Raw genomic sequence first — 21,083 nt, forward strand, 5'->3', positions numbered from 1 at the left:
CCCAAAGTTTGACGGAGTAACGTGAGCAGCATCTCTGACGAAGAACGCCAGAGACTCGCAGCATTTCATCAAGGCCTTAGTGTCGTGGTGACTCAACGTTTGGTCCAGGGCAATCTTGAACTGATTGTGAGGTTTGGTGACATCTTTGGAGTGGGAACTTCTGTTGGAGCTGTCCTGGTTCACCTACAGAGGGGGGGGGGGGGGGGGGCAAAAGAATTTAGAGTGTCATGTTCGAGCATTTTAGAAGTCAAGCTTAAGTCATCGGAGTGTGGGTTGGAATCCCGGTTGTGACACTTGTGTCCTTGAGCAAGATGCTTTACTATAATGGCTTCTCTTCACCCAGGGTTATGGGTACCTCAGAGGGTACCTCAGACGGTACCTCAGAGGGTAGAGGTTGATATTGTCTATGAAAGAGCATTTGGAGCGCAGCTTAAGGTGGTAAGGGATCTGACTTGCACCCGGAACAGAGATATTGACAAATAGGGAGACTGCCAAAATAGGGCTAGATACATTCGTAGCTCAGTTGGTAGAGCGTCGACGTGTTAAACTGAAGGTTGCTGGTTCAAATCCTGCCCAAGTAAATTTTTACTATCAAAACTGTTCAACTAATAAGTTAGATAACTATTTGACTACAAGAATAGTATTGTTAAAACTTACTTTTATGACCCTATCATCCGACAATGTGGAGACGTCCGGCTCACTGATGGTTCGATGTGGTTTATTATGTTTGAAGAGCTCACTGTCCGAGGTGTATCCTTGGTCTGATGCGCCGCTGACACTATACCCACCGAGACCTCGCTGTCTGATTGCGCTCCTAAAAGAGATTAGATTATATTAGATTGGATTAGATTAGATTTCTTATGTTTGAAGAGTTCACTGTCCAAGGTATATCTTTGGTCTGACACTACCCAACTCACAAATCCTGAACTAAGCACCAGTGGAATCAAACCACTCACATCTGCTCTCATGGTAGTAGTACAAGAAAATTGCTGCTATACCGAGAGAACTGTGTGTCAATCTGAAGTGCTTTGTTTAGTTACAAAACAGTGAGTAACAACAGACAAATTTGAAACATGTTTATGGGCATACAGTTGTGTTTTGTTTAAAGGCAGTGGACACTATTGGTAATTGTCAAAGACTAGCCTTCACAGTTGGTGTATCTCAACATATGCATAAAATAACAAAAAAGAACTGTGAAAATTTGAGCTCAAACTACTCCTTATAAGGGAATGCTGTGGGCGTCGCGCATATCGCGTGATGTGGCACAACTGTTTTAGCCGTTGCTCTCGACCAATAGAAATGAAGAAACTGTCTTATAAGAACAGGTGCAAGGTCGCTTGTCACGCCCATGAATTAACACTTTTTACCGGTCATAAACAAAGGTTTATACATACCCACGTGACGCGCTCTCCACCAATAGGAATAGCGAAACTGTCTGAGGTATTTATGAATGAACAATCAATATTTTACAATTTTGTATGTGATACTGAATGGGTTAAATTTTAAATGGCTGGGAGTTGAACAATGATAACGTAATACTTGAGCGAAATTTGAACCAACGACCTCTGGATATCCTTGTTTTAGGGTGCCAGTCATGTAGAAGCCATACAACCAAAAACTGCCTTTTAGCCTTGGACCCAACCCACGTTTATGATACAACACTGGAAGCGGCAACAAAGGGATCACCTTATTGGAAAGGGACTATTTATTTCCAATATTAAACAAGGCAAAGGGGTGCATGGCTTCTGACTGGCAACCCCCAATTTCTCAATTTGTAAGGATTCTGAGGATCACACATCAGAAGTTCCACCCAAAGGTTATTTAAAACAAAAAGTCTTTATGTTTAAAATTCACAAAATTATGTATGTTTACAAACATAATCCTTAACTTCGAGTGACCATGTGTCAACAATGTTCTATTTTACTCATACCAAGATGTGTACAGTGACACCTTTGGTATCTTTCAACTGCATGTTTCAGTGGCTTGCTGAACAAAACCCTAAATGCTCAAAGTGGTCTTAGAATATGAAATGCATTGTTGAGCAGTTTGGTACAATGTTAACCATCACTTGTCTTCAATTGCTGTGAATTTGTTGTTGAAAGTTTATTTTTTAACTTACACAGTTTGAAGGTAAATGACAGTAGAAAGCTTCCCTTGAAATTTTTACTTACTGAGGTGCTGTAGTTTTTGAGAAATGAGTAAAACAAATAATTTTCGTCTCAGTTTTAGCATGTTAAATAGTTTTAACCAGTTATGCTATGTTTATGGTATAATATCAAAACTGGTTAATGGGTTTTTACATGCTAAAATAATTTTCGCCTCACTGAGAAGAAAATTTTGTGACTTGTTTTACTAATTTTTCAAAAATTACAGCACTTCAGCGAGTTATATTTTATGAGAAGCTTTCTATCATCATTATCTTCAAACCCTGTAAGTTTAATTTAAAAAAATGGCTGGACCTTTTGAAAATAAAATTGATGCTTCATCCTAGTTCAGCATTTTTAACTCGATGTTGAAAATTTGTTTGGTCATTAATCTGTTTCAAGATTTGATTTGGTTTGCTTTAGGGAGGTCTGATATTTTGAGCATGACCTTGCCTCACAGTAAATGAAGTACACTTTTCATCTAAAAATCTTATTCTCATAAGATTGGTACACACTTCTTACAAGATTCTTAAAAAGACATTCTGAAAATCTTATAAGATTATTTAAGGTTTCTTACAAGTTCCTGGTGTAATTCTTTTAAGATCTTACTAATTTACAAATAAAATACTTATAAGAAAATTATAAGAATTTTATAAGACTCTGATAAGATTCTTATAAGACTGCTCAATACAGGTTCTTATAAGATGTTAATAAGATTCTTATATGTAGGTTTCTTAAAAGTTTCTTATAAGAGTATTTCATTGACCAATCACAGCCACACAAAGCATAGCCTTGCCTGTAGCGTCATTTTGGGTAACAATGATGAAACCAGGCTTAAACGTTGAAAAAGGCTAACAGATATAGGTTAAAGCAGTGGACACTATTGGTAATTACTCAAATAATTATTAGCATAAAACCTTTCTTGGTGACGAGTAATGTGGAGAGGTTGATGGAATAAAACATTGTGAGAAACAGCTCCCTCTGAAGTGCCATAGTTTTCGAGAAAGAAGTAATTTTCCACGAATTTGATTTCGAGACCTCAGATGAAGAACTTGAGGTCTCGAAATCAACCTTCTAAACGCACACAACTTTGTGTGACAAGGGTGTTTTTTCTTTCATTATTATCTCGCAACTTCGATGACCGATTGAGCTCAAATTTTCACAGGTTAGTTATTTTATACATATGTTGAGATGCACCAACTGTGAAGGCTAGTCTTTGACAATTACCAATAGTGTCCACTGCCTTTAATATCACACTCAATTGTTGCTATCAATTGACCATCAGAAAAAAGTGTTTCAAGTTTACTTTAAAGGGACACGCTGCTTGGGTAAGGCAACTTGGTGCATAAAAAGCGTTTATGTTTTTTTAATGAAACGCATATGGTAAGAAAGATATTTTATAAGTAGAATATAATCAGCCACAAGAATATGCCTCCAAATCGTGTGGTTTCCTTTTCAACCATTTTGTGGAGTACAAAATTTGACCCCACAAGCTTGCTAGTCCCGTTAGTTGCGGGGGATAATGTGCTTAGTTATATTCTACTTTCAACCATATGCATTTTATAAACGGTTACAAGCGCTTTTCACAAGATCAGTAACATTTTGAAGTTAAATGAGAATGTTGTCTCACCTCTATTTTCTCTATGAGCAGATAAATAGCAGGAATGTCAAAACAGAATCCTTTTCCCGTTGTCTTCTTCCTTCCTAGTAACTGGATATGTTGAACCTTGAAATGTGACCTGAAAGTAACAAACAAACAATACTTCTCATTAAAAACCCTCTCGTTAGTGACAAACTGCTGATTTGGTCAATGTTTTTTCTTGGCACGTACTGTCATTTGCTTAACTTAAAACACACCTCTGCCCACTGTTCTAAACAGGGATCAGCACAGGAAGCCGGGCAGTAGGAGTTTGACTAGGAGAGGCTATTTGAGACGCTGGCCATATAGAATGTTTCATGGGTGAGAAGTTTCTCAATACTTCACACATTCCTGGCCGTTCCTAGCCCTTTGACCCCCACGATAAAAGTAACCGTGTTTTGCATCATTCACGGAAAATTAATGTGGTATCAAATATGACTAAACATGCCATGGTAAAAAAAAAATTTACTTTTGGTATCAAAAGTTTGACTAGCCGACTCTAGTAAAAATTGGTTCTTTGAGAACTGTTTGCCATTGTACCGGTAACTCTTTGAGTCGGGCATCAAATCTGATTTAAAGACATTAAAAGACAGTCAAAAACACGACAACATTTATATTTATTTAGTTACACAGGGTTAAGAAAAGGGGAATGATCAATAAACCGGCACAATCTACACACAAACACAAAAATTAAAACATAAAACATAGGTAAAAACTGTTAAAACAAGTAATTGAAAAAAGTTTCTTAAAAAAAAAAGCAAGAGAGTGCCAGTCTACCTACTAACCACTGTAGGTTCTCTTGGTGGATCGAGGGGACTTCTCGCTATTAACGTCGCTAACTCGGAGTGAGTTTTTATTATTTTTTATTATAATCCCATATTCTCAAGCCCTCGCATCATAGGGTTTTGTTAGGTAGAGTGCCAGTCTACCTACTACCGCAGAGTAGGTTCTCTAATGGATCCAGTGGACTTCTCGCTATTAACATCACTGCCTCCGAGTGAGTTCTTATTCCTTCAATATATTCCCATAATCGCAAGTATCATAGGGTTTAGTTAGGTAGAGTGCCAGTCTACCTACTACCACAGAGTAGGTTCTCTTAGTGGATCGAGTGGACTTCTCTTTCTTAACTTTACAGAGTTAAGATAAGTGGAATGAACAATTAACCGGCACCATCTGTACACAAACACAAAAAAAATGTTGTTCAGGGAAATTTAAAAAAAGGCAAAAACTGGTAAAAACATGTCATTGAAAAAACAAAAAAGATTCTTAAAAAAAAAATAAACAAGAGATTGCCAGTCTACCTACTACCCACTGTAGGTTCTCTTGGTGGATCGAGTGGACTTCTCGCTCAGAACGTCACTTCTCTGGAGTGAGTTCTTATTCCTTCACTACAATCCCATATTCGCAAGTATCATAGGAATTTGTTACGTAGAGTGCCAGTCTACCTACTACCGCAGAGTAGGTTCTCTTATTGGATCGAATGGACTTCTCGCTCAGAGCGTCACTTTTCTGGAGTGAGTTCTTATTCCTTCACTACAATCCCATATTCGCAAGTATCATAGGAATTTGTTACGTAGAGTGCCAGTCTACCTACTACCGCAGAGTTGGTTCTCTTATTGGATCGAATGGACTTCTCGCTCAGAACCTTACTTCTCTGGAGTGAGTTCTTATTCCTTCACTACAATCCCATATTCGCAAGTATCATAGGAATTTGTTACGTAGAGTGCCAGTCTACCTACTACCGCAGAGTAGGTTCTCTTAGTCGATCGAGTGGACTTCTCGCTCAGAACGTCACTGCACCGGAGTGAGTTCTTATTCCTTCAATATATTCCCATATTCGCAAGTATCATAGGAATTTGTTACGTAGAGTGCCAGTCTACCTACTACCGCAGAGTAGGTTCTCTTAGTGGATCGAGTGGACTTCTCGCTCAGAACGTCACTTCCCTGGAGTGAGTTTTTATTCCTTCAATACAATACCATACTCGCAAGTATCATAGGAAATTGTTACGTAGAGTGCCAGTCTACCTACTACCGCAGAGTAGGTTCTCTTATTGGATCGATCGGACTTCTAGCTCAGAACGTCACTTCTCTGGAGTGAGTTCTTATTCCTTCAATACAATCCCATAATGCAAGTATAATAGGAATTTGTTACGTAGAGTGCCAGTCTACCTACTACCGCAGAGTAGGTTCTCTTATTGGATCGAATGGACTTCTCGCTCAGAACGTCACTTCTCTGGAGTGAGTTCTTATTCCTTCACTACAATCCCATATTCGCAAGTATCAAAGGAATTTGTTACGTAGAGTGCCAGTCTACCTACTACCGCAGAGTAGGTTCTCTTATTGGATCGAATGGACTTCTCGCTCAGAACGTCACTTCTCTGGAGTGAGTTCTTATTCCTTCACTACAATCCCATATTCGCAAGTATCAAAGGAATTTGTTACGTAGAGTGCCAGTCTACCTACTACCGCAGAGTAGGTTCTCTTAGTGGATCGATCGGACTTCTCGCTATTGAGGTCACTGCACCGGAGTGAGATCTTATTCCTTCAATATATTCCCATATTTGCAAGTATCATAGAAACTTGTTAGGTAGAGTGCCAGTCTACCTACTACCACACCGTAGGTTCTCTTATTGGATCGATCGGACTTCTCGCTCAGAACGTCACTGCACCGGAGTGAGATCTTATTCCTTCAATATATTCCCATATTCGCAAGTATAATAGGAATTTGTTACGTAGAGTGCCAGTCTACCTACTACCGCAGAGTAGGTTCTCTTAGTGGATCGAGTGGACTTCTCGCTCAGAACGTCACTGCACCGGAGTGAGTTCTTATTTCTTCAATATATTCCCATATTCGCAAGTATCATAGAAACTTGTTAGGTAGAGTGCCAGTCTACCTAACTCCGCACCGTAGGTTGTCTTATTGGATGGAATGGACTTCTCGCTCAGAACGTCACTGCACCGGAGTGAGATCTTATTCCTTCAATATATTCCCATATTCGCAAGTATCATAGAAACTTGTTACGTAGAGTGCCAGTCTACCTACTACCGCACCGTAGGTTCTCTTATTGGATCGTTCGGACTTCTCGCTCAGAACGTCACTGCACCGGAGTGAGATCTTATTCCTTCAATATATTCCCATATTCGCAAGTATCATAGGACATTGTTACGTATAGAGTGCCAGTCTACCTACTACCGCAGAGTAGGTTCTCTTAGTGGATCGATCGGACTTCTCGCTCAGAACGTCACTGCACCGGAGTGAGTTCCTATTCCTTCAATATATTCCCATATTTGCAAGTATCATAGAAACTTGTTAGGTAGAGTGCCAGTCTACCTACTACCGCACCGTAGGTTCTCTTATTGGATCAATGGACTTCTCGCTATTAACGTCAACGCCTCATAAAGAGTTTGTATCCCTTCAATATATTCCCATATTCCCAAGTATCATAGAAACTTGTTAGGTAGAGTGCCAGTCTACAACTACTACCGCAGAGTAGGATCGAGTTGGAACAACCTGTTTAGGGACTAAAGTTTTGTTAACATTACATATATGATAACATAGGTAACAGTGTATAAGATATTTAATGCCGCCTAACTAGAACCGACCAATTCGCTTAGCTGCAAAGAGCGCTCCATACATCAAAGAGCCTCGTCCTGATTGACAACAAAAAGAATACAGTTAGTAACCAGGGAAGACGAGGGAGCTTTGGATCCAGGCAACCTGTTTAGGGACTAATTTTTTGTTAACATTACATATATGATAAAGTAGGTAACAGTGTATAAGATATTTAATGCCCACCTAACTAGAACCGACCAATTCGCTTAGCCGCGTAGAGCGCTCCATACGTCAAAGGGCCTCGTCCTGATTGACAACAAAAAGAAAGCAGTTAGTAACCAGGGAAGACGAGGGAGCTTTGGATCCAGGCAACCTATTAAGGAAACAAAGTTTTGTTAACATTACATATATGATATCATAGGTAACAGTGTATAAGATATTTAATGCCCACCTAACTAGAACCGACCAATTCGCTTAGCCGCGTAGAGCGCTCCATACGTCAAAGAGCCTCGTCCTGCTTGACAACAAAAAGAATACAGTTAGTAACCAGGGAAGAGGACGGAGCTTTGGATCCAGGCAACCTGTTTTAGGAATAAAGTTTTGTTAACATTACAATGATAACATAGGTAAAAGTGTATAAGATATTTAATGCCCACCTACACCTAACTAAAACCGATCGATACCCTTGGCCGCGTAGAGCGCTCCATATACGAGGGGCCTAATGGTTGACACCACTAAGAAAATTGTTATCAGTGGTCCAAGTTCATACATCCATGGCCAATAATAGATGAGGTGGGTGACTTCGGCATTCCAAAATTGTCGTGGTTGGAGAGGAGAACGATCCATGAGAGTGAGTTGATGCTGAGAAAAACAGATGACTGCGATCCATAGAAAGTTAGTTGATGATCAGAAAACAGATGACTCCGAGGAAGAAACAGTTCTCTAACAACGTCATCACCACGTAGGACTCAACAAATGAATCAAATTAAAAGTAATTTATTCTTAATATTATTTAAGGTATTACATAAATTCTCACAGTGCTTCACATTCACAAGGTTACAGGAAAACCAACAAATCAGTAAGCAAATAATTAAGCAGTTATATAAAAATGAAGAAATAATCCAGGGTCATATAAAAAAGAGATTGGCACAATGTGTTTTTATTGTTCAATTGGCTGATGACATAAATATACTGAATTAGAACCAAATAAAATGTTTATTTAAAAGAGAAAACAGTGGATAAAAAAAACGCGAAGCGAAGACAATATTAAAATTTGTCTACAACACGAGTTCAAAATGTTATTTCACTCTGTCAGAACCAACCCACAAAAAATTACCAGTAGAGACTATTTAACAGTGACAGTTACAAGGTTAACCAGTTAACTGACCAACATCCGCATAACCATATTTGTTTTTGACTGTTCAGCTAAATAACGTCCGTCGATATATCGAAAATACTTAATACACAACGTTTTTTTGAGATAGATACCGCGGATGTAACATTTTTAATCATATCGAAATATAGAAAATGTTGATATCACAATTTGTTTAATATTATCGACAATTTTGATTAAGCGAAAACCAGGCATGCAAATCTTCAGCGGAATTTTTGTTCCCATTGCTCGCATGTACCGAAGCTAACCAACTATAGGTCCGTTTTTGTCTGGCTCCCCCAGCATACCCTTATAAATACAAAAAGGCAATAACAAATACAGGAGCCAGACTGAGCAGAAAATAGTGTAGAAGGTATGCTAAACGAGGAGAAATGTGTCCTAGCCGCATAATGGGACCTTTTACGCGTCTGGTTCCCACTCAATTCCCTTATACATCGAACAATAACAACACTACAGAGCCAGACTGTGCAAAAATAGTGTAGAAGGAATGCTCATTGAGGATAATCAGGTCCTAGCCCCCCAATGGGACATTTGTGTTTTAGATTAACTACCCGGCGGGAGCCGGAGCATGCCTCATGCAGGGAATTCGGAACCCCGGGGGCCGTTACCTCTTCGCCTATAGCAAGCTGTAGCACCAATGGTAATCACATCTTTTTCTCATTGTTCTAAAAAAAAATACGTCTAACAATAAGTGCGAAGGATGAACGGCAGTGACATCAGGGGGCCGTTGCCCCCCCCCCCCCCCCCCACCACATTTGAAAAGTGTCAATTTGGCCCCCCTTACTTTATATTGAGCTTTTAAAAAGAAACAAAGGTTTTGCTGACAACCCTGTTTGTTTATTATAATACACATCTTAATATTTCTTAATATAATCTTATTCAAACAACAAAATACACCAATTTACGCCAATCGTAGGCATGTCGATTGGTCAGTGCGCTGGTTTGTGCGGTGTGAGTGTGTCCCACAGATGGCCACGCCATACACCGCCACGCACGACGTGTGTCTGTGCATACTACAGTACACTGCCCCGTGTACAGTTTACAATTTCATCAAAGCAGAGGGTTGGTTTATAAAGCCATTTTATCAAAACGTTAACATTTACATGAATATTGAGCCAATAAAAGACTGGCATTCCCTACTGACTAGGTGTTCAGTCCGAACATCTCTTGACATCCCAAGGTTAAAAAAATATCCAAGGTGACCCAATAAAGCTTATTTCCATTGGGGTCCTAATAAAATACCTAATGTGGTCCTTAAAGTACACACAGCACAGAGGTACACCGCGCAGAGCAGCAGGCTACTATCAAGTTGCCTATAAAATTACTATCATTAAAAATATAAACAGGCCCTATAGTCGTGTTATATTTACAAATTGAAACAGACGATTGGAACCAAATGTCTTCACTGACATCTAGCAAACTGACTCAAACAAGGGAGTCTCTCTATGAAGAAACTCATGTAAACCAATATAGTCGCTTATAAATATTAACAGCGACTTTTATTTATTAAATAACATATGTAGACCAACAAGAACATGTTTGCACCAATGACCGTGGTAGAACAAATTTATTATCCTCTGATAACAGTTCCTTAAAAACATCCCACAATATCAATCAATCAATTAATGAACATTTATTTTTTATGTCGACAATAACAATTTAAGCATACACTAGAAAACAAATATTGATGAACATAAAAATGAAGGACGGATGCAATGTATAGAACTTGAAGAGAATAACTACAGAAATGAACGTGATTTCAACAGACAGACAAGGACTTTGACAACAAGGACAAAAAACAAAAGCAACCAAAAACAGAAAGAAAAAAAGAAAAAAGAAAAAACAAATGACACGGACCAGACTAATCAATAAAAATAATTATCGACACCACAGTCTTTGTACAATTAGTGTATATACTACAATTACATACCCTGCCGAGAACAACACTTTAATTTGGTTTGATTTGAATTTATTCAGATAAAAAACATTTCAAAATACAAACAAAAAAATATACAAGGATAACCCAATAAAGCCAATATCTGTGGCTTGTTTCTGTTTGGTCCCTATGAAACACCCAACTTGGTGCTTAAATTACACACAACACAGAAGGACACCGCGCAGAGCATGCCAGGCTACTATCAAGTTGCCTATAAAATTATTATCAATAACATGTCAGTAGGCCCTATAGTCGTGTTATATTTACAAATTGAAAATGGCGATTGGAACCGAACGTCTTCACTGACACTCATCCCTTTCTACAACACCATTGTAAGCGCGTACACAATAAGTGAATTTTAAGGTTTATAAAAATATACTAAGTTTCATTTCAGTACCCGGAATTATGACGATTGAAACCTCAACAAGATGTGACACTCGAGACCCGACATCGGACGCAGCCGTAGCATATCGGCGGCGAGAAAAGGCACCGCAAGCATACCCTATTTTGCTTATCGCCAAATTCTGCGCTTATAGCCGTTCAACCTTTTTTATGTACATACAAATTGCCTCTGATGTAGTGCTTTAAACGGAATGTCTTAACCGACATCCAGCAATAATTTTCATTGACATCCCTTTCTACAACACCATGGTAAATATGTTTACCATAAGTTCATAAGTACATAAGAATAAACTTAAGTTTCATTTCAGTATCCTAAATTATGACGATCGAAACCTACACAACAATGGGAGAAAAGACGAATTAAGATCAATTAATTTAGAACACAATAAAAATAGGACGCACAAAATATCCAAGGATAACCAAATAAAGTCAATATCTTTGGCTTATTTCCGTTGGGCTCCTATGAAATATCCAACTTGGTGCTTAATAAAGTACACACAGCACAGAGGGGTTCCGCGCAAAGCATGCCAAGCTACTATCATTGACGTGATTTGATTTGATTTGAATTTATTGGGATAAAAACATGTCAAAAATACATACACATCAATCAGAAACAGACGATGAAATAAGATAAATTAATTTTGAACACAATAAAAATAGGACACAAAAAAAACAAGGATAACCCAATAATAAGCCAATATCTTTGGCTTATTTCCGTTGGGCTTCTATGAAATACCCAACTTGGTGCTTAATAAAGTACACACAGTGCAAACACACCGTGCAGCATGCCAGGTTTACTATCATTGACAGAACTTGATTTGATTTGATTTGATTCGAATTTATTTGGATAAAAACATGTCAAAAATACATAGACAACAATGAAAGAAAGAAGATGGAATAAGATAAATTTATTTAGAACACAATAAAAATAGGACACAAAAATATGCAAGGATAACCCAATAAAGCGCCGAGCATGCCAGGTTATTAGATTGCCTGTAAAATCACTATCATTTAAATGTCAGTAGGCCCTATACTTAGTCGTGCTATGTCAGATACATGTATGACGTACATGTCGTGCTAATTTACAAATTGAAACCAACGATTGAAATCGAACGTCTTCACTGACATTCACATCCCTGTCTATAACACCATAGTAAGCACGTACATGTATACAATATGAGTGAACATTTAGGTTTAAACATACTTATTTTCCATTTCAGTATCCGGAAATATGACGATTGAAACCTCCACAAGATGTATAACGTTCGCACTTGTCTTGAAACCCCGCCGTCGAATGAAGCTATCGGCGGCAGGAAAAGGCGCCCGTAAGTGATAACCCATCCCCCCACGGGTTCCCTACACGTTCTGTGTACAAAATTCTTTCAAGACCACAGGGCACAACTTCATAGCTCTGTTTATCGCCAAATTCTGCGCTAATCGTAGAATTGTGGACAAGTCGTTTATGGTCCCACGCAGTGAGATAGTCGAGTTGCAGCGGGTGCTCTCTGCTGGTTGCGCGATTACTGCGTGCTGCCCGACTCTACTTCCCATAAAATGTAGAGTAGAAGTCGGATGCCGCGTGCATTTTTCTGCTGTTTTTTGCGGTGTTTGTGTGTTTTGCCTGTTGGTAACCATGTGGTAACCGTGAAAACACACGGAAAAACTGCAAGAAAGAAAAACCCACAGCATCAGATGATATTGAAGATGATAAACCGGGAACCCATCTCTATGCACCGAAACAAATCTGACCCACAAAAACCACCAAAAGTAGTTATAGAAACCGACACAACTACAGGGTCCCCCATCTACACATTATTGTCAATTAGTGTTTGCCTTGGGGATGGAAACATGCGGGGAAATTTGCAATAAAAACAAAATAAAACCCGGCATTTTATGCTCCTTCGCTTTGCGTATACGCATGAAAAATACTTTTACTCTATCGGACGACATAATAATAACACTCACACATCAATCTGATTTCATAAGTATTTAATATTCAAAGCATGGGTATCGGCCGCCTTGACCAAAGAGTTACACATAGTTTGGATCATTATGTTTTATAGGTAATAGAATAGTAATAATTAATCAAGTTAGTAATAAATTAACCACACTTCTGCTCTACTATTAGAGCACTGCCATTAAACTATTGGTAGTTACTCTAAATAATGATTAGCATAAAACCTTACTTGGTGACGAGTAATGGGGAGACGGGTTGGTGGTATAAAACATTGTGAGAAACGGCTCCCTCTGAAGTGGCGTTGTTTTGGAGAAAGAGTAATTCTCCACGAATTTGATTTCGAGACCTCAGATTTAGAACTTGAAGTCTCGAAATCAACCATCTAAACGCACACAACTTCGTGTGACAAGGTTTTTTTTCTTTCATTATTATCTCGCAACTTCGACGACCAAATTGAGCTCAAATTTTCACAGCTTTGTTATTTTATGCATATTTTGAGATACACCAAGTGAGAAGACTGGTCTTTGACAGCCATACCAATAGTGTCCAGTGTCTTTAATTTAGGCTCTCGGACACTTCAGTCCGTCTTGGTAGTTCGTACCTTCCATCTTTCCCTTATGTGTTTAAATCTGTATACTCAACCTGGAATATTGATGTTTGGCTCACGAACACCCTAATGCACTTAAAAGGATATAACATGAGCTAAGCTTCCCTTCACCCGCTGGGTATGAATCTTTGGGTGAAACTATTTAACACAAATCTCTTATGTTTTCCCCATGTCTGGAATTTCAGACATGTTGAACAGAACTAATCGGGTTGTCTGATGTCCAAGATGTGGTGTATACATTAGCGAGTTGTTAACAACCACACCTTGTGTCGAGCCTCTAGGCACACCCTCTTCAGCTGTTAAAATGCATGGTGGCCAAACGAGTTCGTGCTTCACGGGATTCGTAGAGGATCGTCTCTGTGTGAGGTTTTTTTAATATAACATTGACACGTTGATGGAACGTTCTCTTTCACATCTAAAACTCGTTGCGGGTAATTTTTGTAAGACGTTTGGCTTTCTTGTGATGATGAGCGTCAATCTATTTTCTAAATTGAAATGATAATGAAGCACCGACTCCTCTTCATCTTTTGTTTAAAAATAGCTGCCTAGACACATTCCAAGTCTTGTCCTTGACAAGTTACCGTTTTACAATGGAGGTATTTTTTTATATTTGTTTTAGTTCATAGCAGCGGCGTAACTAGACATTTTCATTTGGTGGGGCAAGTGGGGGCAATGATTAAATTTGGGGGGCCAAAGAAGTGCAAGATTATTATTAAATATGTCAACTGATATATAGTTGATACACACCAATGCAGTTCTAAAACAGTCTACATAGTCAGCAGGTAACAAAAGATTGCGAAAACAACAACATCTTAGAGAACTTGTCATTTTGTATAAGATAAAACTTTTCGACTGTATAAAAGGATTAAATTACCAACTGTGATCACCAATTACCAATTTAGAGTTGTACACAGCGTTCTCAAATAGGCTCTGTGGGTGTGTAAATACCCAAAGCAAATATTAGGCCAAGTAAAAATAGAAAAATAGAAATGTTTAACGTCCCCGCCCGCTTCCTTTTTACAGGACACCTCCTTTTTTTTCTTAAGTTTTTTTTTTATGCACATTTGTTTTGTTTTTGTTTTGAAAAGGGGTTATTTTAGTAGATCTCAGCAAAAAAAAAAAAAAAAAACTAATGGCCAGCGAAAAATGTTGCTTAGACCATTTCTTCTCCTATGAAGCAAGCGGTGCAATTGAGAGGTATGCCTATTTTAAATATCCGTTTCATAACTAAAATGTGGTTATTAAACACCCACAATTTCGATCCTGTATTTTTTTTTTTTGATGGCTTACACTTGTTACAATAAGGCCGAGTAAAAAAAAGAAACATGTTTAGTGTCTGGGTTTCTCAAAAAAAAGGAAGGAGGAGGGGCTTTTTATTTTTTATTTTAAGATGGCCGCCATGAATGTAAAATATCAATTGTTTTTTCTGCTGATGAAATACACAAAACATTAATGAAACAGTTTGGTCAAGGCATTCAGACAAGACATTCAGTTTTTTGGTTTTTTTTGGCTGAGATCTATTAAAATAACCCCTTTTCAAAACAAAAACAAACAAAATGTGCATAAAAAAAACTTATAGTAGGCCAGCCAAAGTGTGAAATTACACTTTGGACGGCATAGTTTGTTAATGGCTGGCATCCATGCTAGATGTATGGATCATGGGCTCGGGAAGACGATTAGGGTGGATGCCCAGCTTGATTTTGAATTTTAAGGTCATTTTTGGGTAAAAAGGTCAAACAAGGTCAAAAATCAATATTTTCAAAATTTGTGTCAATTTTATTTACATTTGATAGATCTATCCATAAAATGTATTTTTAACTTTATGTTGATACTACAAACGTATGTTATTAACGTATAAACTTTGACCTTGTGCACAAATGTATAGCAAAACGAAGTGTAAAAGTGTGATTATCTTGAAAAGGGTACATTTTGAGTACACCAATTCTTTTTGCACTCCCCATCCCCATTGGTGCATATATTGGTTTCAAACAACTTTTTTTGAAAGGTAAATATACCCAGGCAGTTTTTGAGAAGAAAAAAACAATTCAAATACCACCTTCATGTGGGGGTCTTAACGACTCATTTTAAGGTCAAAATTTCAAATAAGGCAAACATTTTGCATTTTTGAAATTTTCACAAAATTTGACCCCAAGTGATAGATCTATCAATAAAATGTATTTTTACGTTAATGTTGATATGACAAACGTATGTAATTAACGGATAAACTTTGACCTTGTACACAAACGTATAGAAAAGCAAAACGTAAAAGTGTGATTATCTTGAAAAGTTTACTTTTTTAGTATACCAGCATTTTTTGCACTCCCCAGCTCATTGGTGCATATGAATGTTTCAAACAACTTTTTCTTTGAAAGGTTAATGTACCCAGCCAGTTTGTGAAAAAAAAACAATCAAATTCCACCTTCGTGTAAGGTCATTTTGAGGTCAAAGAATGCCAAAAATGTCAAAATTTAATTTTTTTGATTTTTTGCGCCTAATTTTACCCCAGACGGCAGATCTATCCATTTAATATAGTTTCATCATGAAATTGACATGCCAAGTCTGTGAAATTATGAGTTAATCTTTTGTCTTGTACACAAACGTGTAGGAAAACTAACTCTTAAATTGCAATTTTCTCAAAAAGTGCGTATCTTGAGCACAATACGGTTTTTGCACTTCCTATCCCAGCAATGCATATAATTGTTTGAAAACAACTTTTTTTTTTGAATGGTCAATATACCAAGGCATTAAAAAAAATCATATCAAACTTTCTTATGTGGTAAAATGAAACAAAAAGGTACTTGTATGCTATTCACGCAGAACAGTTTGACATAGTTTTACAGTTTGACTTGGTGCCCTTTGATTTGCACCCTAATAAAACTAGCTCAAATCAAGCATCTGAGATAGGGGTAGTCTTGCAGGTAACCCCATTCTTTCTTTTAAGCTCATGTGTGTCTGTGTCTGTGTCAGTGTGAGAGATGAGACGTCCATGTATTCCTAGTTTATGCTGTGTGAAGTTTCAGTGCATCTCTTGTTGGCGGTAACATCTCCAGACACTTCTTCGCCTTATTTACCAAAGAGTTGGAGCCTGACAATTGAATTGAATTGAATTGAATTGAATGGTTTATTCGTCAAGTATATAAAAATACATGAAATTTACAATCCTATTGTACAGCAACATATAAAATATTAAAATGTAAAATTGCACAAGAATTACCACAATACTACATAAAACAATAACCTTAATATAAGTAAAAATCATTAAAGTTTATATAAACAAACAAACAAACAAACACACAGTCAACGCTAAAGCATGGTTGGGTAGTGGACCCCCCTCCCCAAATTAAAAGAGGCCAAATTGCACAGGAGATGCCAGAAAATCAAATAAAACAATAATAAACAATTAAGACAGTACATAGGGCTGGATGCATTGCAGTTATCTAATAAAATCACAGTTAAAATTATGGATAGCAATAGGTAAAAATGAGTTCTTGAACCTGTTAGTCTTAAGGCTTAGTTGACGGATCCTACCAGATTTGTTGTGAACAATCAGTGGGTAAAGGGGATGTGTGTTGTCAGACAAAATACAGTGGAACTTACTCATAAGTCTATTCTTGACTAATTCCTGAAGACCGTCATTATCTGAACCAATAATCCTACTGGCTTGTTTGGTAATGCGAACTAGTTTTTGCCTATTAAAAACTGACAGTGAATTAAACCAAGTGATTGCACAAAAAGTCAACAAGGATAAAATAGTACTCTGTTAAAATAGATTAAGAATCCGGGTGTTAACATTAAAATACTTCAGCTTCCTGAGAAAGTACAACCGTTGATTAGCCTTCTTATAGATTTTCGTGGTGTTAGAGTTCCAGTTCAGCTGATCATCAATTACAGTTCCCAGATACTTGTATTCCTTTACCACTTCAACAGACATGTCATTAATTTTAACAGGTTGTACAGGTTGAATGTTTTTTTGAAAGTTAAAAACCATTTCTTTTGTTTTATTTACGTTAAGAACTAAGTAGGATTTGAAACTTTGCATGGTGGAGATAAGATATAGAAGAGTTTGCGGTAACACCATGTAATAACAATCTCTAAATGAGTAGGGGTGGTTCTGAAAAGAACCGTTGGGTTAACTCGACGTTTCGATCAGTATGCTCTGATCGTCTTCTGGAGAATGCTGGACTCTGATGCTGCATGCTGCTTAAGTACTAGGGGGTGGATCAGCGGTGATGCACGAAGGCGGGAAATGTAGGCGGGAAGTGAACTCGATGATGCGTGGTGAAACCTGTTGTGGAGCCTTGGGTGTTGTGTGGGGGGTGTGTGCTCACTGAACCGTGTCAGTAGGAACAAGCACAGGGGATAGTGAGGGTGTGGAGCCTAGGTGACTGAGGGTATAGATGACCCAAAGCAGTCTAATAGTTGGGGCCTAGGGGGTGACCGTGGATATAGAAGATCCATTGGCCAGATGTCGCTGATGTGGAAGCCGATGTCTTGGGGTACGGTGTCATGCTTGTGGATCTCGATGGCCTCTCTAATGCGTCTAGGGTGCCACGCCTGGATGGGAGCGATGATTTCTGCAGCATCCCAGTTCACTCGGTGGTCAGCGATGTGGGAATGCTTGACGATGGCGGATTTATCGAAGTCCCCCCTCCTTCCGTGTGCTCGGTGTTCCTTAAGTCTAGTGGGAAGGTTACGCCCGGTTTCCCCGACATAAACCTTACCACATTCGCATGGAATGCGATAGACTCCGGCACGGGCGGAGGGGTCCTTCTTGTCCTTGTGCGATTGGAGAGAGCCATGGAGTTTCTCCGGGGCGGAGTGATACACCTTGATACCTGCTTCCTTGAAGATGCGTTAGAGGCGATGAGAGGGGGGACCTAGGTATGGTAAACTAACTGTGGGTGTGTGTGTTTGACCTTGGGTATAGGAGACCCTTTGGTCGCGGGGGACGGGCTTGCTTGTCTTGACTTGCATGGCGTTGTATCCATTCCGCTGTAGAGAAGTGGTGATGTGCTGCAACTCATGCTGGAGGCTATCTGGATCACAAATGGTATAAGCCCGTTGAACCAGCGCACGGTTGACTGACGACTTGATAGCTGGATGATGGAAAGATCGCTGATAGAGGTAACGGTCGGTGTGGGTGGGTTTCCGGTAAATGCTGTGATGAAGGGTGCCGTCTTGGTTTCTTGTGATGAGAACATCCAGAAAGGGTTACTTTCCGGAATGTTCTTGCTCCATAGTGAACTTGATACTTGAGTGTTGTTGGTTGAGGTACTGCAGAAATTCATGGAGAGAGTCCTGACCGTGGGGCCACACGACAAAGGTGTCGTCTACGTAGCGGAGCCACAGGCTGGGTCGGAGGTCAGCGGTGAGGAGTGATGAGGACTCGAACTCTTCCATGGAATATGTCAGCTAGAACCGGGGATATAAGGGATCCCATGGAGGTCCCAGCTGTCTGCTTGTAGTACTTGCCCTGGAATTGAAAACAACTGGAGGAAACGCATGTGTAAAGCAAATCATGAATTTGGTTAGGTGAAAGACCAGTACGATCAGGGAGGGATGGGTCATGTGATAATCTCTCCTTGGCCAAGAGGCAAGCTTCATCAGTGGGCACATTGGTGAAGAGAGATTCCACATCAAAACTTACCAAGATATCAGTGGGTTGTAGGGTTAGGTTGCGGGTAATGTCAACAAACTGGGTGGAATTGGAAACATGGTGTTCAGTGAGACCCACCAGGGGTCGAAGTACTTTAGCTAGGTACTTGGCAGTGTCGTAGGTGGGGGAACCCCTCGAGGCAACTATGGGGTGGAGGGGAACTTCCGGCTTGTGAATCTTGGGATTGCCGAAGAACCTGGGACAGGTGGAGCTGGATGGGCGGAGCCTACGATAGAGTGGGACGGAGAGAGCTCCAGACCGGTGGATGGAAAGGAGTTTGCTGGCAACCCTCTTCTCGATGCTAGGGGTGGGGTCCTTGGGGAGGGGGGCGGTATGAACCAGATGATAAAATGTTGCTTACCTTGTCAGTGTACTCCGTGCGGTCCATGATGACAGTGGCATTCCCTTTATCAGCAGGCAAGATGTGAATGGATTCGTCCCGGCGAAGTTCTCGGAGGGCTGCCTGCTCAACCTCGGAAAGGTTGGACTTGGCTGGTTTCGCCTTCCGCAGAACCTCGTTAATCTTGATCCGGACATCAATCTTCTCCGTCTTGCTGAGGTGTTTGAGGGCTTGCTCTGTAGACTGGATAATTTCTTCGGTGGGGATGGACTTGGGGGGCTGGGCAAAGTTCATACCCAGGGACAGGACGCTGGTCTCGGTTTCCGTGATACTCCGGTTGCTAAGGTTGACTACGGTGTGTTTCTGAAAAGCGCGTTGACTACGGAGGTGAACTGGTGGCCGTAAGAATATAGGAGATCCTGTGGGTTACCCAGGGACGCGATTGAATAGAGATATAGGAGATCTCATCTTCTCGGAGGGTGCGCGATTGAAGTGAGATATAGACGATCTCTGCTTCTGGTGGTATAACTTGTGGAATTTGGCTATCTGCTTCCTGCGGGCGGTCGCGAAGGCATGCTGTTAAGAACTAAGTTATTTCTTTCACACCAATCAACAAACTGATTAACTCCTGTCCTATACTCCGATTCATCATTGCCAGAAATTAATCCAGTCAAGGCTGTGTCATCTGCATATTTAATCACAATACAAGAACTACTTTGGACATTAAAGTCACTTGTGAACAATGAAAACAAAAGAGGTGATAACACACACCCCTGAGGAACTCCAGTGCTTAAGTGTGCAACATCAGAGCTAACACCTGAAAATCTGACCTTTTGTGGTCGCTGCAGTAAAAAGTCATTAATCCAGAGGGCAAGGTGTGGGTTAACTTTCAAATGCTGTAATTTATACAAAAGAGACTGTGGCCTTATTGTGTTAAAGGCAGAGGAAAAGTCAATAAATAATGTTCGTACATAGCTTTTACAATTGTCAATGTGCCCGTAAATGTTATGCAATAATGTCATAATTGCATCATCCACACCACGATGCGCACGATAGGCAAACTGAAAAGGATCCGCTGCATTTCTTGTTTCGTTGAGCAGAATACCTTTGATGACCCTCTCAAAGCATTTCATCACAATAGGTGTGAGGGCAACCGGTCTATAGTCATTGAGAACAGCTGGCTTCGTTATCTTGGGAATTGGAATGACTGTTGAGGATTTCCATAGACTGGGGATTGTAAAAGTGTCTAAAGACCATTGGAATAATCGTTGAAAGACTCCTGCAAGCTCTTTGTGACACGCTTTTAAAATCTTACCGCGGATCCCATCTGGTCCTGCAGATTTGTTCGTCCTAATCGATTTGAGGGACTTTTCAACTTGACCGGTAGTAAGGACGATTCGCTCGGATGCATTTCCCTGTGAGCCCAACTCCATGCACAGCTTGGTATGGTTTTCAT

At 39.6% G+C, this 21,083-nt stretch overlaps 1 protein-coding gene across 1 annotated transcript in view; it reads left to right on the forward strand.

The window, feature by feature from the left end:
- LOC139952848 (carbohydrate sulfotransferase 14-like) overlaps window positions 1-21,083 on the forward strand; it is a 76,973-nt gene that overhangs the window by 26,151 nt on the left and 29,739 nt on the right. The window lies entirely within an intron of this gene.

The sequence above is a fragment of the Asterias amurensis genome, chromosome 21 (genome assembly GCF_032118995.1).
Source record: "Asterias amurensis chromosome 21, ASM3211899v1".
Classification (NCBI taxonomy): domain Eukaryota; kingdom Metazoa; phylum Echinodermata; class Asteroidea; order Forcipulatida; family Asteriidae; genus Asterias; species Asterias amurensis.